Below are 21,663 nucleotides of genomic sequence, written 5' to 3'. Positions count from 1 at the left end.
CAAAGTTGCTCCGGTTAGGAGTTGTAACATACCGAAGCACAGTGTGCTATTAACTGCATCTTTCACTCTCCCTATTTATTTTAAGGCTACATCATCGTTATGATCAAACGTTAGTTTCATATTAAGCCTTATCTAGATGACGTTTATCAGCTTTTCTCATGTTGTCTAATGACCCTGCATACTTTCCAGAGTCATCTTAGGTACGTAAGGAATCCATCATATATTCCTTATTTTGGGGGTTTAGGCTCCGCCCCTGTCCAGACCATCAGGCAGGACCTACCGGCTAACTCACCGACCCAGACGGAGGACAGAGCCCCCGCCAAAGAACCGAGACGGAGCTTGTCGAGCATCAATTTTATTCCGTCTGTAATCTTACACAAATAAATATATTGCATTCAATAATTCTCTCCTGAGTCTTTTTGGTAGAAATGGAAGCGTCAGCGTAAGTTCTACCAGAAAGACTCTATTGCCACGTCATTAATATGTAATTTCGCACCACCAATCACAGTTCAACATCAGATATAAAAGACTGACCTTACCTTCCCCTTTCGTTGCTGTAGGTGTCGTAGAAAAGTTATCCCCCATCCTCCCCACCACCACCAGGTATAGGCTCCTGTCCAACCGTCAGGGGGTTTAGGCTCCGCCCCTGTCCAGACCATCAGGCAGGACCTACCGGCTAACTCACCGACCCAGACGGAGGACAGAGCCCCCGCCAAAGAACCGAGACGGAGCTTGTCGAGCATCAATTTTATTCCGTCTGTAATCTTACACAAATAAATATATTGCATTCAATAATTCTCTCCTGAGTCTTTTTGGTAGAATTTCATTGTGACTGTTTGTCATTTCTTTTCTTTTTGTTTTCTGGTTTGTTTGCTGTTTATAAATCTAATTGCCAGTTTGCCTCTATTTGACCACAGCAAGAACTGCGATAGTGAAGCTTAACCGAAGGGGGGAGTGTATTTTCCTTTTTGTATTTGTTTTATTTTTGGGTGTCACCGGCTTTAAATATTGTTTTCTCACAGGTTTGCTGTGTGGGTTGTCCTTTCTGTGAAAGTGAGCTAATTGTGGTCTCTTGTTTAATGTGGGTAACTAATTGGTAAACTGTGAATGAGACCTATTAGATGTTTTTAATTAAATAATTTTCCTCTGAGCAATAAATATTGTACTTTTGTAAGTCACGTCTCTGTCTTTGATGCAAACCGAACCAGCAGGGTCCTTCTCATTGTGGTAATTCATTTGGTTTAACTTTCCTTTTAGTGGTATTTTTTATTATTATTTACTTTCCTGGGTTGAGAGGTAACCTAGGTGGCGTAGTCGGAGTTAATAATTTAGCCAAAGGTTACATGTAGTTACCTGGTTTGGTTTTATCTCCCTTTTTGTGGATCGGTATTACGTTTGCAATTCTCCAGTCTGTCGCTACAACCCCTGTGTCAACAGACTGTTGCATGATCTTGGTTAGCGGTTTGGAAATAACTTCTTTCATTTCTTTGAGTACTATTAGGAGGATCTCATCCAGCCCAGGTGATTTGTTTATTTTAAGAGCTCCTAGTCCTTTTAACACTGTTATGCTAAAGTTATTTAAAACTGGATAGGAACAGGTCGACATGTGGGGCATGATGTCCATATCCTCCTTTGTAAAAATTTGTGAAAAATAATCATTAAATATATTTGCTATTTTTTTCCATATATGATGTTGCCATTTATATCTCAGGCATTTTACTTCCTCCTTGGACGTTCTTTTGCTGTTATAATATTGGAGAAATGGGTTTTAGCCCCCTTGGCAATGTTCATTTCTATCTCTGTTGGCCTTTCTAACTTCCTTTTTGACTTGCATTTGCAGTTTCAAGCACTCTGTGTACTTTGTTTTAATAGATCAATTAAATGTATTCAGAGAAAAAAGGCACTTTACAGTGTGTTTAAAAAGGGACCAAAAACATTTTGGCCATTTTGTTTTAGATTTTGATTTGTCTACTTTTGGGATGTATTTGTTTTGCTCCTCTAGTACTACATTTTTTTTATAGCCATCCTTTCTCTGTGAATGGTTGGTTTGTTTGCTCTAAATTACTCCAATCTACTTCTGTTAGTCTTTGTTTCATTCCTCACTGGTAAATCCATCTGTCACATGTGAACTGGAGGATGATGGGTAATGTAGTTCTGAGAGGTCCATGCGGGTACATGTGAAGCCATCTTGAGGCAGGAATGCAATTTAGAAGTTTAAAAAAGTGGTCAAAATATAAATAAATAAAACCATACACACACCTTACGTAAACAGTTTTATCAACACACATAACACAATAAGAAGGTCCTTATGTACCCTTTAAGAACTTACTGAACATAAACATAAGAATCTTTGAACAAGATGCAGTCATGGGGCCCATCAGAGCTCTTCTGGTTCAGAGTAAGTGATTGATCTCAAAAGCTTGTCTAGCTGGATCTGCCTAAACAACATGACTAGGTAGTTGTTCCATACCCTCTGTATGAAGAAGTGACTCTGTTTTTAATGAAGTCCACAGAGTCATTGTAAGTTGTAACCCAAAGCGAAATAGGGTTCCTGTTTATTAACATTGCTTCACAGGCCACATACAGTATCCTTCATTCTTCTGAGAAATGACAGAGGCGATTTTAGTATTTTACATAACTTCATAGAAATATAAAGCGGCAAATGATTCAACTAAATAGCTAGACATTGCTTGTTGACAATGCAGTAGCTATGTTGTCCTAATAATTAGTCACAAACATGGGTTATGTTTACAGGAGATATGACTATTGTAATTAAAGCAGAATATATAATGATGGACCACTAGTGTGCTTGTAAAAATAACTGTTTGACAACTGCATATTCCAAATTAAAAGAACCAAAGGACACTTAACAGAAGAGATGAGGGAATGATATTGAAATTGCTAATAATAGGTATGAAAATATGTATAACTTTTGTTTATTTCAGCTTTATAATCTAATGCAAGGGAAAGACAAAGCCGCACTGTGCAAAATTGAGCTGGTGTCGGTAATTCTGTGATTCAACATTGTTATGCTTAAGTATAAAGTGAAACCAGCTTATGTGTGTTATTCCTCGCCAACAGAATGTTCTGAAAGGATTGCATAGGGTACTTCATCAAACACATCATAAATAATGCCTTTATCTTCAATTGGGATTTGAAACCATTCTGTCCCACCACCCCGTGTGACGCAGTAACCCAGCTGTTTCAGCTTGTCTTGAACATATTTCTCCCATTTTTGATCATCTACCTTCTTAATACGTTTGAATATTAGCTGACGGGGATTCCCAGTCTGTAGGTTTGCCAGTCTCCTGGAGGGATTTACGGTGAACCCCACTTTGTAATAATTTGTGTCTTTTTCACGAATTACATATATGTAACATCCATCGCGAGTCACAGGTGGGTAGTTATCAGCATCTTCTTGACTGGTTGATCCGCTTTCTGACATGCTGTGAACAAAAAAACAACAAGTATTACTATTTTATTACTATGTAACTGGGACAGCGTACCGCCACTCGCTTCTCGCTTGCTTCCAGGCTCTGACGCGTTACCAGCTGAGGTTTGTTTACAAAGAACCGTAGCTCAGGGTTGGTCAGCTGCTGTTCCTTGACTGACTGGTGGGCGTGTCCCTGCTATAAAAGAGCTGCTACCCCCTTCACCCCCTGGCTGTTGTGGAGCTGGAGTCCAGACTTTCAGAGCCATGGTGAGCCACAGGGCCACATTTCTTTATTTGAGAGTAAACGCAACATCCCAGTGACCTAACCTTTGACCAGCGAATGTGGAACCTGGATCAAAGATTGTGTGAGGTTTCTATAAGTATACGGGTTGGTGCATCAACAGCACCTCTTTTGATATGGAGATTAGCACACACTATAGGAAACATGTGTTTTCATTGTAAAACATCCTGGCCCATATTCATAACTTACCATCTCCTTTATCGTGCCAGTAATAGTGTTTAACATGCCAGTACTTCATCAGGTGATGCGTAAATATCATTTACCGTCAATCATCACTCATCACGACCAATTTTCTTTAATTAACATCTTATTTGTCTGCATTGTGCCATTAACGCATCCATATCAGCATCATAATTAAAATGTGCTTCAGAACAGGTGGAGTGAAATGTGTCTTAACGGGATAATTTACATGTTTAGTAACATGTATTTAAGCCAATAGTAATAATAAAAAACTGTTTTTTTTATTTTGGGAATTAAGTATTTTGTTATTTGAAATGCATACATTACATTGCACTGTTATTGTTAGAAGAGGATAGGCTGCTCACTGGTTGGAAAAACATCAATCACGTTTTGTAGCCTTTTTATTGCAGTTTTCACGGATTTATTTGTTGTTTCTAACAAATCCGTGAAAAAATACATGTAATTTAACACTTTTTTGTTTGTTTGTTTAAACTTGGCGTTTCAACAGTTACCTGACAGATACATCTGAAAAACATTATCGTTCAGAAATTAAATTTTAGGTTTTCACAAGATATAGTATGCACATCGGGAGTGAACGACACAAATACAAAAAAATGTAGCTAGACATGAAAAGAAAAGACGAAATAAAATTATTAGGGGTTCAAGCACGTAGTGCTGAAACCCTATTGTTATTGTTAATTTTCCCATGATGCAACATTCTCCTCTAAAACTGATCGGGCAGGCCGAACTGTAAGTCGTAGAGACTTGAAACTTTCAGGGCTGGTAGTACTCACACCGCTTACAGCGTCACCAGGGCCCGCCCCGATTGGCCCATAGGTGGCGCTACAGCGGTCAAAAGTACGAAACGGCTCATAACTCCTAAACCGTTAGGCTTAGGCTCAAGTGTCTTACATCGTTGGAATCCTTGGCTCAAGGCGGACAAGATACATGTCTCGGATTGGCTCGTCACCCTAGGAAAATTTTCGGGTATTTGGGGTTTTTCCAAAAACCTACTTTTGCGAACTACCGTATTTTTCGGACTATAAGTCGCTCCGGAGTATAAGTCGCATCAGTCAAAAAATGCCTCATGAAGTGAAAAAAAAACATATATAAGTCGCACTGGACTATAAGTCGCATTTATTTAGAAATTTATTTCACAAAATCCAAGACCAAGAACAGACATTTAATCAGGAAAGGCAAATTATTCAACTACACAGTAGCACACAGAACAACAGACTGAATAGGTGTCCAGTATGTTAACGTAACACATTAACGACCCGTTTCACACATACTCCGTTTGTAGTGCGTATATTTTTCCGTACCCTTGTTAACAGGTTAGAGCTTTCACAATGCACGCGGTTGCAGTCCGTCGATCCGTTCCAGGTGCGGTGCGTATACAGCAGTGCAGCGATCGTTTCCGCACCGAGTCTATTTTTGCTGTGCTGCACGCGCTGAATTAAAGTGACAGCACACGGTTTGTGGTCAAAATTAATACAGATTGACCAGATTGACATGAAAATGTAGTAATTTCATCATAAATGCATTTAATTAAATACTAGCCTACTATTTTTCACAGTCATCTTTTTACTTCAAGCGTTGGTAAATCAAGGAAAACTACAATTTACTTCAACAAGGCGACATAATGAACAACACTCGTCTCATTCGTGGAGGTGGAAAAACAAGTTATTTGTGACATGCAAGATTTATTGTATAAAGATTTAAATTATGCAAAAGAAAGGGTATGAGTCTGCTGTTTTTGTCAATTTTAAATTTTAATTTAAAATGTATGCGATTTTAATATAAGTGCATGGTTAAATATTTTACCACTTGCTTGAGCAACTTAATATATAATTATATAGAAGTAATGCATTGAATAATAGTTTGTTTAAATTGTGTTTAAACGTGAATACGTCTATTAAAGAGTATACGTATAAAGAGAATCGCAATGCTGACAAAAAACTTTCTTTTTTTTAAAATAAAATTTGCTGATAACTTCTGGATTTGAAATACAATGTGTTTGGGGTTACAGCCGCGGGTCATTTACGCACTGCAAACGCAGCATATGTGAAAGCACTTTAGCGCGTGCTGCTCCTGCACAGCATATGCATATGCATATGCAGCATATGCAGCATATGCAGGGTGGTGGTGGCGCAATGGATAAGACACATGCCTTTGGTGTGAGAGACCCGGGTTCGAATCCACTGTGAGACACCAATGTGTCCCTGAGCAAGACACTTAACCCCTAGTTGCTCCAGAGGCGTGCGACCTCTGACATATATAGCAATTGTAAGTCGCTTTGTATAAAAGCGTCAGCTAAATGAATAAATGTAAATATGCACCGCACACGCACTGCACACGTTATTCAGCTACACAATAGCATAAAGAACAAATATCTGGGAGGCTGAATAAGCTAAATTAACATAAGCCAGCGAGTCCAACAAGCAAGTTACCAGTAAACAAGTTCACTAAGCCCCCGCGATCTCATTCCTCATAATTTTCTTCATCATCCATGTCGCTTCTGAACAACTCCGCCAACTAGAGCGCCCCCTCGCGGCTGTAGACGGTAATGTTTTCTCTTGGTTCATCTCAGTCCGAATTAATTTTGATATATAAGTCGCACCTGATTATAAGTCGCAGGACCAGCCAAACTATGAAAAAAAGTGCGACTTATAGTCCGGAAAATACGGTAGTCCTAGGTTTTTTGCTTGATCGGAACCAAACCACTGCAGAAAGGTTCTCTGGAGAGGGACTATCATTAATCATAAAAAAAAAAACATTTCAATTTCAGTTCACGGTTGCTAAGTGGAACCAAAATGTTCGATGGTCCGTGACCTTTTTTACTAAAACGGCTATAACTTGTGACTGGAAAGAGATATTTTCGCTAAACTCAAGACACTTGTCTATGAGCTCAATCTGAGGTAACAGTAAAAAAAATTGCGACGATTGAACACTGGGTGGCGCTGTAACATAAAAAGAGCTATGACCACCTGACCTTTAGTCCGATTGACTTGAAAATTGGTATGCAGTGTCTTGGGCCAAGGCCCCATGTATGTGTATGAGGACATTGGCATATCTCAAAAAACATGGTGGCCATTGGCCAATGAAATTTGAGCACCTATAAGACCAGGTTAACGGAGGCCGATCAGAACGAAACTTGATGGGCATGTTCGACTCATGGCCCTAAAGGTCTGTAAGAATTTTGAAAGAAATCGGCCACCAGTTGGCGCTAACGAATTTTACTGATCTGTTATCAAGTGGTGTTGCACACATCCACACAATATGCATATCATACGATAGATCTCCTCATACTGAACAACTTTTCCTCAAGAAACACTCTGCCTTACAAAGGCAAAATACCTTAACTTGCTAGAGTGTGGAACTGAGAAAAATGACTTTAAAGATTTTTAGTTGTCCCGCCAAATTAATTAATAACTGGACATTGGAAATCTGGCAATTAGATGTTTTAGTAATGAAAATTATCTACATAAAAAAATATTGAGCTCAAATTTGACTTTTGACCACTGTTTTAACCTTACTGTACTCTGCCTTTGTATTGTTGGCAAAAAGTGAGAAGTCATGTCAAGGCAAAAGACAGTAACTTCCACATTATCAATATCTGGTTGCTGATCATCATTAAAACATCCTTATAGTAACACCTGTATAAAATCTAGCGATCATGGCATTTATTTTGTATGATTTACAATGACTTATAGTCATCTACTTATTGCTATCCTGTACTTTGGTTGCATTCTGATGGCATTATTAATACATTAGACACGACAAAATACCTCCAGCTGTAAAGAGTGAGCTATCTTCAATTGGTACAGAGTGGCATAAGACTTACTAAGCATGCGTTCAAAATTATCACGATAATCAGATAAACAGATAATCGCACACATTTGACCCGGGGACTGGTTTATAGCGGTGGATCTGAAAGACGCATATACTGTACTTTCACATTCAGATAGCCCTCATCACAGGCGCTTCCTGAGATTCGTGTTTGAATGTGTCGCACTTCTCACGTTCACGAAACAATTGTGTCGCGCTCCTCACGTTCACGAAAAACGCATGCTTTTTGAAACTATCAGAGGGCAGCGCATTCTGGATTACGACTAATGCATTTATAGCACAAACTTCTGTGTTCTGCGTCTACATTATACGGTGGTTTCAGCTGTCTGCCCTATTATTGTGCTTGTGCAATTTGATAGAACACAGGCACAGTAATTTCATATTGAAGCGCAACTAAACAAAGGCAGAGTACCTGAACTCAATTTGAGCATTCCAAAACAAAGCCAAAAAGCGACAACGGGTATTACGGTGCTCATGGGCTTTTGAAAGTTACTGCCAAGACTACCTAGCCTGGGTGCCAGCCCGAACCCCGCCCACAACATTTTTTGGTCGGGAAGTTCGGTCTGGCCTCGATCCGTTGAGGAGTAATTATGCTCGGCTCCCAGAAGGCCGAGCCAATCAAATTGCCAGGGCGGGCTTTAATCGATGATGGACACAGAGAATGTCTAATAAGGAAGGGACAGATGATCTGCGGTTACGTAATCACCCACGTCACCAAAGAGCGCTTGGGTTGAATTGGTTTTCAAAAAAGATGACTACAGCTGGAGAAGTGAGATGTTTAGATTCCGCTATCGCGTCTGTTATAAAAGAAATCTACAGCGCATTAATTTTAAAAGATGAACAGAGAGCCGCAATCAAGGCATTTGTCTATGGGAAAGATGTGTTTGATGTGCTCAACATACACCTCTTACTGCGTTGCTCTGTTGTAGGTCTATCCAATTGAGTGCAGAGTTTTTTTTTTTTTTCTGGTTCGGTTAAGACACGCCTCATAATGAAAGCTCTATGGAGCAGTCTCAGACTCACATTCTGACTAGAATATGAGTATGACGAAGTCAGGCTAAAGACTACCCATTATTTTCTCGAAAAAACAACGGAATTGACTCAAGATACTTATCCACATGACAAAGGAGGTCTTGAATGTGCCAAGAATATCAATAACTATTTTTCGACCAAAAACGAGGTTAAGGTATTTTGCATTTGCACTGCAGCACTGCTGTCAATCAAATCGTTCATTACATAGTCGCGATTATGTTAAAAACCTACTTTTGCGAACTAGTCCTAGGTTTTTCATCCGACCAAACCAATGTAGGACAATTCTCTGGACTCTCTATATCAATAATTTTTTTTAAATAACGTTGAACTTTTGGATTTTTCGTATGGCTATAACAGGGTTTTTAGGAAATGGGCGTACTCATAAGCCTATAAATCCTAAACGAAAACTCAGAACTTCACAAAAATTGGTGAGCATATGTGACATAACATCATTAACAAGCATGCAAAATGTTATGGTGATCTGACCATAGGTGGCACTATAACTTCAAAAAGGAGAGAAAATTGGTTGTAAATTGACTTTTCCATCTGTTATTTCAGTGGTAAAAAGCTTGCTAAATAAAACGTAATGTCTTAAATGCTTATGTGCTTAAAGGCCTTAAATGCTTGAACCCCGATAAATGCTGCTTGCAGCTTTAATTATTATTATATTATTATTATTATTTTTATTGGTCAACATTATTAAAACAAAGAAGCATCATTTTACAGAAATAAAAAACCAGTGTGTGGCGCTCCCCATCACTGACTAAAATTAAGGTGAAATAAAGAGAGACATGCCATCAATTTCCAGTTCTGCTATTTCTTGACATGTGCGTGTCTTTTATAACCACAGACACTGGCATCATAAAGAACATATTTTTTTACTTTAATAATTAAATTCTCATTGATGTAGATTTTTTTTTATTATTTCTGTGGTAATCTCTGCGTGAGCGACACTGACAGTCTGACAGCTGCTACCTTTGACCTTATTTCTGATCGGTCCACTGCGACGCGAACAGCGTGTGGCAAACTATAAATAAAACAAATGTATTTCTATATTTGATCGCTTCATTTACGCCACTCGCTTCACTTGTGTTGTGCATTATTCCATTTCAATCAATAATTTTCATTGTTTGATTCGCAAGCTCACGTCCTGTGTGCATATCTCCTAACATGGAAGCCCATGCCATTTGACGTGTTTGATTTGGCATTGTATGCTGCAGAGCTGCGCTTACACTCCGACTTTTAAGACTGTTTGGTAACATTTATGTATTTAGCTATATCTGGACTTTTTTTGTTAGATCTCTGAAAAAATACGGTATTTACATTAATCCAGGAAATCCGGCACTGTTCACTGCAGTTTCACTGACACGCTCGCCGCTTCAAACATAATTTCTCTGGTTCTACAGTCCTAGAGTAATTGTCAACGGCTCATTTGAAAGGTAAGAACTTGGCCTAATTAGATGTTTTTTATGTATTTAAAATGTTCTTTTAAAAAAAAAAAAAAAAATTTTTTTAACATAAATGCCTCTTTAGTCATTCGCGACCGCCTTAGTGGGAGGGGAGAGGAGAGCGCCCGGCCGCCCCCAAGTTTGCACACCACTGCCATAGACAACTGCAGGTCATTTTAGAGCCGATTCCTTGTTTGTTTGCATTGATTTCATGTAAACTGATTTAAATGTATTGTTTATTGCGTAGAAATACTTTTTAAATTTGTTTGACCATCTCTACCTCCCTCCAAGCATTAGTTGGTAAGCCATCTCCAAATTCTAATTCAGAGTAAACTATTCATTGTGAACTGCTTTAATATAGGCCTATATTTTTTTCCTACAAATACAGACTCGGTCAGGATATTACATAGCCATAAACATAGCCATAGATCGACAGATCGACAGAGATAGCGTACATGCATGTTGTGTTTGAATGACACGTATGCCATATTTGGACAATTCCGGTAGCATTTAGATGGTGGCTTTGCGGCTAATGTGTAATTATGGATATACTGCTGTTAATGAACAATGTTTAACAAATGTGACAATCTGTGGTGTTGCCCGCTATTGAAACAGGCGGAAGTGAGAGACTCGGAGGCGGAAAGCAGCAGTGAAGTGCTTCTAGAGCACGTCTATTCACAATCCGTAGAATAGAAACAAAGCACAAACGCCACCAAAACACCAACACTCTCTCCACAGCCAACCCGTTCCCCTTCAGGAACTACCGCTGCGTGGAAAACGCTGCGGGGAACGCCCCCAGCGTGACGCGTCTGAAGCATGAATGAAATCAGTCAATGGAGAGATGTCATAGCGAGTGACGTCACCGACCAGGAAGCTATAAATATCCCCTGATTACAAACGCTACTAGCTTTCTGCTCTTCAGCAAGCGCTCTGTGTGTGATCTGAATCTGTCGATTGTGTTTGTCTGTTTCTAGAGTAAAAAGAAAATCTAGGCAGGAGTTTTTCACTATATATATATAAAAAAAACAATATGAGTGTCAAAAAGACGAGCGAGCAGCATTACAGAAAGTGTGTTCCCCTCTGTACTCGTTATATCACGGGTGGGGATTCACATCAACTGTGTGTTGCTTGTTTGGGAGTGCAGCATGCCCAGTCAGCTCTCGAGGGGGCTGACTGCGAGAATTACGAGCGCTTTCCCACTAGAACTCTGCGCTCGCGGCGATCGCTCTTCGAGGAGAGCGGTTTGCTGCGGGCTCCCCAAGGCTCGGGTCCCACTTTGTTGAGGCAGAGCGGCGGCGCTTGACTTGGGGTTCGCAGATGGATCTCACCGGCGACGTTGAGACGGGCTCCGCCCTATCTCAGCTATCTCCGGCGGGATCCAGTGCCTCTCTCCCGGCTCTGGAAGCGCGCACTGAGGAGGCTACTTCTGCCTGGGTTGAGGCACACGATGTTCAGGAGCTTAGATTATCCAGTTCTGAGGAGCTGGATGTCGAAAGTTTCGCATCAGAAAGACTGGAGACTCGTCACTCCAGCATACTGCTGAAAATGAGCTGATTGATGTATTATCTCGTGCTGTGAAAAGCTCAGCATCGAGTGGCCAACTGACAGGCAGGAGTCTAGATATAAAAAGCAAACTAGATGACTGTTTTCTGTCGGCATGTCCTCAGCCTTCTCGTCGGTGCCTACCATTTTTCCCAGATCTTCACACTGAGGTGTCGAAGACCTGGGCTTCACCAGTTTCAAGCATAATATACACACCACAGTCTAGTGCTTATGGTAATATATTTGAGCTTAAACTTCAGGTTTTGTGACGTTGCCGAAGGCGGAGGAGACGCTCGCGAGCTATCTCTCTCCCGAATCGGCATCGTCACTTAAAGCACCGGCCCTTCCCTCCAGACCAAAAAATAAATAAATAAATAAATAAATAAATATATATCTGTGCTGGTGGGGAAGGCTTACTCAGCGGCTGGCCAGGCGGCTGCATGTTTATACACTATGGCCATTATGCAGGCTTATCAAGCCGACCTGCTAAAAGATGCGTGTGATGGGGGGAAAATTTATTGGATGTGGTCAGTAAGCTCAGGCAGTCTGCTGATTTCACTCTCCGGGCCAAAAGAGCCCTGGTGGCCACAGAAAGACATTTATGGTTGAGTCAGACATCTATAAAAGAAAAAGATAAAAACTCTTCTTTTAAATGCTCCCTAATAAAACAAATATATTCCCCTCAAAGTTCGTATCTTTGGGGCTGCTGAGCGAGGGCAGCCCCAGCCGCCGAGTACCTCAGCAAAAAAAAAAAAAAAAAAAAAAGGGTCCCCATTGAGAGAGACTTGAGTTCAACTCCCTTAAGGGTGCCCTGTCTCTCCCGGCGCCCTCAGGGGTCTGTTCTACTAACCCTGCCAAAACAGGGCGTAGAAGGGCCCGGCGAGTGTTTTCCCGAGGGACGCTCGCCCCCTCCGAGGAGGGCTCTAGAGAGATCAGACCAGTCGTTCCCTGCCGGTGCGCCGTTACAGGGCACTGTGTCTGCTTCTCAAAACATTCCAGAGGCCAGCCCCAAGAGGCTAGTACCCTTAGTAGATTTTTTAGTGGAAAAGAAAAATTTTCTCAATGTGTCTCAGTGGGTATTGCGTAAGATCGAAAAGAGGTTACGCTATAAAATTCAGGTCTCGTCCGCCTCGATTTTTAGGGGTCCTTCCCACCGTGGTGGGCCCCGAGCAGGCTCTGGTAATGGAAACTAAAAAAAAAAAAAAGAAAAGAAAAACTAGGCCAGTCACTCACTGTGAAACGGTTTCCGACTGTGGGGTCTCATGACAGGTGCTTCCAACGTAATACTTTTGGCCTCCTGTACATGAGACCCCTGCAGTGTTGGCTCAGGACCCAAGGGGTTTTCTCCGAGGGGAAAATCCGTTTCGCATGATCATGGTCACGCGGCTATGCCTACGTGGCTTAGTCATGTGAGACTAACCTTGGTTCCTCGCCCAAGGCCCAGTGCTGGGGGCTTCTTGTCGACGCTTTTGCTATCAACAGGTGCTCCCTCACAGATTGGGGGGCGATCATGAGTGGTCGCCCGGCTCACCGCCGAGAGAGACTTGTGTTCACCTGCCTTAAGGGTGCCTTGTTTCTCCCGGTGCCCTCAGGGGCCTGTTCTACTAACCCTGCCTAAACAGGGCGTAGAAGGGCCCGGCGAGTGTTTCCCGAGGGACGCTCGCCCCCTCTGAGGAGGGCTCTGGAGTGCTCAGACCAGTCGTTCTCTGCCGGTGCGCCGTTACAGGGCACTGTGTCTATCACTCAGTATATTCAACCAAGAAAGAAAAATAGATCCTTCTTTGGTCCCAGTGGAAATTTCGGTCTCTATTAAGATTTATCTCCCGGGGTATCTGAATCGAGGAGCAGACATCCCATCGAGGCAGGGGCCGAGGCCCCGGGAATGGAGACTTCACCCGAGGTGGTGGAGCTCCTCTAGGAGCACTTTGGTCGTGCCGAGGCAGACCTGTTAGCTTCCCGAGAGTCATCTCACCGTTCACTGTGGTTCTCTCTCAGCCATCCAGCCCCACTGGGTTTGGACGCTATGCTACAGGCGTGGCCGAGGTCTCGCCTGTATGCCTTTCCCCGATTGCTCTGCTCCTAGGAGTTCTGGAAAGGGTTAGCCAGGACGGAGTCGGTTTACTCCTTATAACCCGGTTCTGGCCGGCCCGAGTACGGTTTTCGGACCTTATGGAGATTGTGGGCCTGGCCTCTGAGGGGGCTCAGCCCATAGGTTCGGGTCTCTCGACTGAGGTCGTTGAGACCATTCTCCATCCAGAGCTCCTGCTACAAGGAAGTTATATGCCGCGAGGTGGGACTTTCACCTCGTGGCGTGGAGAGCGCCAACAGGACCAGTTAACTGCCCGGTCGGTACAGTGCTGGAGTTCCTGCAGGTCCGTCTCTCCACAGGGCTATCCCACTCCACACTGAAGGTGTACGTGGCGGCCCTAGCTGCTTACCACGCTCCCTCGAGTGGGGTTTTCTCTTGGGAGACACCCGCTTATATCTCGCTTCCTTTGTGGCTCTTTGAGGCTGAGGCCAGTAGTACGCACGAGCGAGCCCCTTGAAGAGGTCTCGAGAAGTACCTTACTCTAAAAACTATTTTTCTGCTTGTTTTCGTCTCTCAAACAGTTTGGAGACATTCAAGCTCTCTCTGTGGCTCTCTCGTGCCTGGGAATTTCACCTGCCATGGCTAAGGCCTTCCTCTATCCGAGGCCAGGTTATGTTCTCAAGGTTCCAACTGCTATGTAGTTAGACCTGTCATACTACAGGCTTTATGTCCTCCTCCACGTCGGACCAGGAGAAGCTTATTTTGCTGTGCCCAGTTAGGGCCCTAGACGTCTATGTCCACAGAGCTGCTCTGTGGAGTAAGTCTAACAGCTCTTCGTCTGCTTTGGGTCTCCCAACAAGGGGGGTCCCGCTTCTAAGCAGAGAATGAGCAAGTGGGTGGTCGAGGCCATCACACTTGCTTACGAGTCGGCTGGTCAGCCTTCACCTTTGGCTGTACGGGCCCACTCCACTAGGAGTATGGCTGCCTCTAAGGCTCTCCTCTCCGGAGTAGCCCTTCAGGATGTTTGTGATGCGGCAGGCTGGTCCTCTCCACATACTTTCATCAAGTTCTATAGTCTTGATTTTTGCTCCACTCCCGGGGCCCAAGTTCTCTCGTCAGTTTGTGCTCCCTAATGCACACACTACGGGGATTTGTTCGCATGGGGACGTGGGTATTGCGTTCCCCGCAGCGTTTTCCACGCAGCGGTAGTCCCTGAAGGGGAACGTCACGGGTTACGTATGTAACCCTAGTTCCCCGAAGGGAACGGACGCTGCGTGTCCTGCCATACTCCCTTCATCCCCTGGGGCGCTTGCTTCAGAGACTTTAGAAGCTAGTAGCATTTGTAATGGATATTTATAGCTTCCTGGTCGGTGACGTCACTCGCTATGACATCTCTCCATTGACTGATTTCATTCATGCTTCAGACGCGTCACGCTGGGGGCGTTCCCCGCAGCGTTTTCCACGCAGCATCCGTTCCCTTCAGGGAACTAGGGTTACATACGTAACCTGTGACGTTTCCCCTTATACCCAGTGAACAATAACATGAAGAATGAAACAATTAACTGTACAATCACCATTCCCACGTGAATAAACCCAAACCCTACATTCCCATGTGAACAATCGACACACACACACACCACACACACTGACACACACTCCCCCTTATGTGCACAGCGCATACTGGCCCTTTGGCCACCTCCCCCGTTTGAATGCCCACATTCTGATTGGGTGGGAGGGAGGGAATGCTGAGGCTAAATAGAGTATTTTCTATTTTTATTTAAGTAGAATTTTCAGAGACTATTAACTAATTTTTTTTACAATGGAAAACTATTTTGTTAAATAATAAAATATCAAATCGTTTTTTTTTTTTTGTTAATTAACTAGCTGGAGCACAGGTGTAAAAGAGGAGCGGGGAGATGGCTCCTTCGCTCAGCCTAGTTCAGGACTGAAGAGCAGCAGCTTGGCTGATTTTGTTTTGCTTTTAAATCAGTTTTAACACAGTTTTAAATAGATAAGTTGGATTTGAATCAGAAACATGAACATGTTTCAGTGTATCTTACAAATATATGCTTGTTATTCTTAGATGGCCAATCACCACATATAAAATAGAAATCAAGAAAATGTACAGTTTTAAAAACTTCAATATCATTTTTAAAAAAATAAGATACAAAATAAGTCGGGCATGTCTGTGTCCTCCTTTGTAAAAACCTGTGAGAAGTAATCATTTAATATATTTGCTATTTTTTTTACTTCGTCTATGATTTTGCCATTTGTGCCTCTTAGACATTTAACCTCCTCGTTGAATGTTCTCTTGCTGTTATAATATTGGAAAAACATTTTAGAATTGGTTTTAGCCCCCTTAGCAATATTGATTTCTATCTCTCTCTTGGCCTTTCTAACTTCCTTTTTGACTTGTGTTTGCAGTTCCAAGTACTCTTTCTGTGTACTTTGTTTTTTGGTCCCTTTTAAACGCTCTGTAAAGCGCCTTTTTTAGCTGAAATATTTTTTTTTAATTTGATCTATTAAACCATTTTGGCCATTTTGTTTTAGATTTGTCTACTTTTGGGATGTAATTGTTTTGCACCTCGAGTACTATATTTTTTAAAAACAGCCATCCTTTTTCTGTGGATGTTTTCTCTATTTTACTCCAATCTACTTAGGTTAGTCTCTTTTTCATGCCTTCAAAGTTTGCTTTTCTTATTGTAAACCTTGGTTTTAGTCATTACTTTTTGGGTTTTAAAAATCACTTGTTTTAAATAGATAAGTTGTATTTGAATCAAACATGAACATATTTCAGTGTATGTTACAATATATGCTAGGTATTCTTAGATTGCCAATTAGCACATTTTAAAAAAACAAATCAAGAAAACAGTTTTATAAAAACTTAAAATTCTTTTTTTTTTTATACAAAAGTTTTCAAATACAAACAGGTACACAAGTCTGTTTTGCACTTTTGTTGAATTCACAAATGTAGCTCCACCTAGTTCCTTATTTTTTGCACTGCATCTATTTTGTAAGTGCCTGTATTATACTAATATCTGCCAAACTTCAGAGCTTGAAATTGGATTTAACAAATATGGAGGAGATTCCTTAAATGATGAATTAACGTAACATGAGAAACTACAAACATTTTGAAGAATAACAAACATACCTGGCAAAGCAAGACGGATCTCGTCGACTCAGACTGACTTCTCGAGTGAATCTGCACAAAAATAAGGAAGTCCAAGTCTTTATCAGATCAGCAAAAACTAAACTACTTCAACTAAACAGTGATAGTCTCAGCTTGGCTGATTTTGTTTTGCTTTTAAATCAGTTTTAACACAGTTTTAAATAGATAAGTTGGATTTGAATCAGAAACATGAACATGTTTCAGTGTATCTTACAAATATATGCTTGTTATTCTTAGATGGCCAATTACCACATATAAAATAGAAATCAAGAAAACGTACAGTTTTAAAAACTTCAATATCATTTTTTTAAAAATAAGATACAAAATAAGTTTTCAAATACAAACAGGTACACAAGTCTGTTTTGCACTTTTTTTGAATTCACAAATGTAGCTCCACCTAGTTCCTTATTTTTTGCACTGCATCTATTTTGTAAGTGCCTGTATTATACTAATATCTGCCAAACTTCAGAGCTCGAAATTGGATGTAATAAATATGGAGGAGATTCCTTAAATGATGAATTAACGTAACATGAGATAAAAACTACAAACATTTTGAAGAATAACAAACATACCTGGCAAAGCAAGACAGATCTCGTCGGCTCAGACTGACATCTCAGGTGAATCTGCACAAAAATAAGGAAGTCCCAGTCTTTATCAGATCAGTAAAAGTGAAACTATTTTTCATAATGAAACTGAAAGCAGTTCTACCAATAGGCCATGCTTCCTCAAACAGACTTGCTGAACAGCATTTTGTTGTGTTATTTATTTGTGTTGTCTACTTTTTGGTGTATTTTGTTCGCTTGCTTCTTATTTCTGGGATCTTTAATGTCTGCCTGCATGGGCTTTATAGTTTTAATTGTATGGGTGCTTTGAGCTCCTAAATTGGAAGTATGGGTTTAAGTGTTCACTAATATTGACATTTTCTTATTGCTTTAGTTTTTAACTTTTCTGACCTGCATGGTCTTTTTTCTTGTAGCTTTTTCTTTGTAAAGAGCTGTGGGATCCTTATGATGAAAGAAGCTATATGAAATTGTAGGGAATTACATGTTTTAAATGTTTGGAATTATCAAGGTTAAGTCAGAGGTATGTGTTTATAAAGGTCAGGAAGAGTTGCGGAGAAGGAACACTGTGGTGTATGTGATACAAAGAAATAAGCAGAGAATGAGGCTACCACATCCTGCCTCCTGGAAAAGAGTCTGAGAATTTAGGTTTTCTTAGAATGTTGAAAATAGTCATTTCTGTAACTTTTGTAATTGGGTCAGACACAGGTTTCTTCAGTCTTGATTAAATTAATATAAGTGAGTTGATTTAATGCTTGCGTGTGAAGAGGAGTATTCAAGACTTTTTTTTCAGTCCTGTGAAAACGAAACTGCTTCTTGCAAAAAAAAAAACACTACATAGACATGAATGACACAAGATGGTGAACAACCTTGTGCTTCTACTCGTGGTGAAGCATCAGATCCGCCAGGTCAGGTCGGTTATGTTGATTTGATTGTTGAGACTCCAGTCAATGGGTTAATTTCTCTTCGAACTACCCATGGCTGTTTCCTTCAAAGGGTCTGGGATGCGTTGCATGTTGAGTTATAACAATTTGGGAGTGTTAACATTACAAGGGGTAAGCATTTCCAAAGAATGGGATTAAGGACCTGTAACTTGTCATGGAAATTCAAAGTCTGAAAAGCTATCATGTCTGTGGTTCAAAATATACAGGCTCAAGGTGTTGAGGGTTGCAAGATTAGACAAATTAAAAAGAGTGAATTAGAAACACTGCTTGTAGAGCAACAAAGAGTTGTTTGCTTCAATTGCGAAAATGTTTTGGACAGCATATAGTTAATAAATGAGTAGGCCGTTGTGGAAGGGTGGTGGACAATTCACTGGCACACATGAGACAGAACTTTATTTATAATGACGCTCAGATGCACCGCAGGGGGCGCTGTCGTCTGTGGCCTGAATACCGGCAATGCTAATCAGGTCCACAGGAATACCAACACAGGTAAACCGTTCACAATGCGGATGCACTCACAGGTGCTCTGAAAATAATAGTGAATGACAAAAGGTGAAAGAAAAAGGGAAAATAAAACACAGTAATAAAACTACAAAATAAAGGTGCTGCACTCTGCAGCTTTACCCCGACAGTCGCTATCTGCGTCCTATGCTGACTTTGTTTCCTCAGTATACTATACGGATACTCTCCGTGGTTCTGCCTAAGTCTTTTCCCCGCTACTAAAAAAAATGTTTCTTTTTATTTTGTTTTGTTTTGGTCCTCTCCAGCTGTGCTTGGGCCGGCAGCAGTGCTACTGCTGTCTCCTTTCTCGTCTTTGAGGAGCAGATCTGAGAGAACAACAGAGAATTTATTTAAACTTTCAGCAATCCCCCTCAAGACCCGCCTCTCAGCCACTCAGAGAGGGAAAGCCAACACACCTTCTGGCGCCTGTGTTTGGCTTGGCCATTGCTGCATCGCATTTGTGTAAACTCTTTACGTTTGTACTCACCCTATATGTTGCCATATCAGCCCTATCGTCTGACTATTGTGTCTCTGCTGCTCGGACTTATGATCGACGCACGTTGTTGGACATCAGAGTGTCTATGGAACGACAATTTGAAAGTTGGGAAAGTTTCAGACAAACCTTTCCGCCCCCGTTCGTGCGTCCTCCCTCATCACCTGAGTACCGGCTCCTGTTTACAACCAGGGGACCTGGGAATCCTAAGAAGAGACTGAAGAGAAGGGGCTGCAGAGCTGGCGTTCAAGTTAAGAGAAGACGCCAATCCTGGACGGGGGTGCTCGGGCCATATCGCGGTGAACGATTCCGGTGGCTGCGACCAGTTTTCCCCCTAAATACGGGTGAAAATGCTCCTCAGCACCAACACCCCGCGATACCTCTATCGGTTGGATGTGAACCTCGCGTGCACCAGCAATTTGTTGATGGAATCGTGGTGGACTTGCCATTACCGATGTTTACTGTGCTGTCTGACCAGCGACTGACAATTTGCCGCAACTGGAGACCTCGTGACTGTGTCAGCTGTTTACGGTCAGTTCCGTCTCAATCAGCTGTTTTTGACGCCGGCCTGCCGAACGTTACATTACTCCACTTTGCCTTGCTTAATGCCCGTTCCATCTCTAATAAATCGTTTATTCTCAACGAGCTTTTTATGAGCAAGAATATTGATTTTATGTTTCTTACGGAAACGTGGCAAAGGGAAAATGAGTTTATTCACCTAAACGAGATCTGTCCTGCTGGCTGTTCTGTTACTGGGATACCCCGATTGGCACGTCGTGGTGGTGGGCTTGCTGTTGTGCAGCGTGACAGTTTCATATGTAGAGTGATTAACTCAGAAAATTTTTCCTCTTTTGAATCTCAAATGCTTAAAGTAGGCTCTTCTAATGCTTTTTACAGTGTGTTAATTTACCGCCCTCCTGGCCCTGCAGGTGTCTTTCTTACTGACTTTACTGACTTTTTATCATCTATCATCAAACTTGAGAAGGTTTTAATTATTGGGGACTTTAACTTGCATATTGATGATTTAACATGCAACACAGCTGCTAATCTCCTTTCTATTACAGACTCTTTTAATTTCATTCAGCATGTTTCTGGACCCACGCACACTAAGGGTCACACCCTGGACCTTGTTTTTTCTCTTGGTCTAGACATAGTAAATACTCATGTGGAAGATGTACATGTGAGTGACCATAGCTGTGTGTTTTTTAATATTAACTTTCCTCAAGATCCTCCGCCCCAGAGAATTATGACACAAAGGCGGATTATTAATCAAGACACTGCAGAGAGGTTCTCTGCCTTGTTTGACCCATGTTCTCTGATGGAATGCACTGATGTTGATGAATTTATCCGATCTTTTAATGGTCAGTGCTTATCGATTTTAGATAAAGTAGCACCAATTAAATTGAGCACAGTCTCCCACAAAAAAGCCTGTCCATGGATTAATGAAGCTATCTTAAGTTTTAGGAGAAATTGTAGAAAAGTGGAGCGTCTTTGGAAATCTTCTAAACTCGAGGTTCACAGGCTCCACCTTAAAGATCTAATGGTCATTTTGAATGAGATGTTGAAAAAGGCGAGAATGTGCTTTTTTTCTCAACTTATTTCCTCGAATAAGCACAATCCCAAAATCTTATTTGACACCATTAATACAATAGTTTCTCCAACTAGCTCTCAAACAACTGTGTTATCTAGATCTGACTGTAATGAATTCCTCCACTTTTTTGTTAATAAGATCAGAGATGTTAGGGCTAACATTGCCCCATCATTGGCTCAGAACTTTGCCTGTGACTTGTCTCCTGCCCATTGTTGGTCCACCTTTACACCTGTGACGTTACATGACATCACCTCTCTGTTACATTCTATGAAATCATCATTTTGTCCTATGGATGTTGTCCCGACTGTGCTATTTTTACAAGTTTTTGACTCCATTGGCCCCTGTATTGTTGAGATGCTTAATTCTTCACTCTTAAATGGTGTCGTTCCTGTCTTTTTTAAACATGCTGTTGTTAAGCCAGTACTTAAAAAAACAAATTTGGATCCGCTACAACCGAAAAACTATAGACCAATTTCGAAGCTTCCTTTCATGTCTAAAATTCTAGAAAAAGTTGTAGCAGAAAAACTCACCCTTTTTCTAGAGAAACATGAGTTATTTGACAAATTCCAGTCTGGTTTTCGCAAAAAACAT

At 41.4% G+C, this 21,663-nt stretch overlaps 3 long non-coding RNA genes across 3 annotated transcripts in view; all 3 read right to left on the bottom strand.

Moving 5' to 3' along the window:
- Positions 1-21,663, bottom strand: part of LOC309490610 — a 261,199-nt gene that overhangs the window by 33,656 nt on the left and 205,880 nt on the right. The window lies entirely within an intron of this gene.
- The window catches only part of LOC309490634, a 245,127-nt gene that overhangs the window by 30,158 nt on the left and 193,306 nt on the right, over positions 1-21,663 (bottom strand). The gene's annotated exons all lie outside the window — the stretch shown is intronic.
- On the bottom strand, positions 2,519-17,631 carry LOC309490221. Its single transcript, XR_014202643.1, has 3 exons — positions 17,556-17,631; positions 16,966-17,016; positions 2,519-3,446 (listed from the first exon to the last, which is right to left on the bottom strand). It is a non-coding gene; the product is annotated as an uncharacterized lncRNA (long non-coding RNA).

This window comes from Leuciscus leuciscus, assembly GCF_965113295.1.
Source record: "Leuciscus leuciscus genome assembly, chromosome: 25".
NCBI lineage: Eukaryota > Metazoa > Chordata > Actinopteri > Cypriniformes > Leuciscidae > Leuciscus > Leuciscus leuciscus.
The sequence above is the reverse complement of the archived record's forward strand: the minus strand, read 5'-3'. Positions and strand labels throughout refer to the sequence as shown.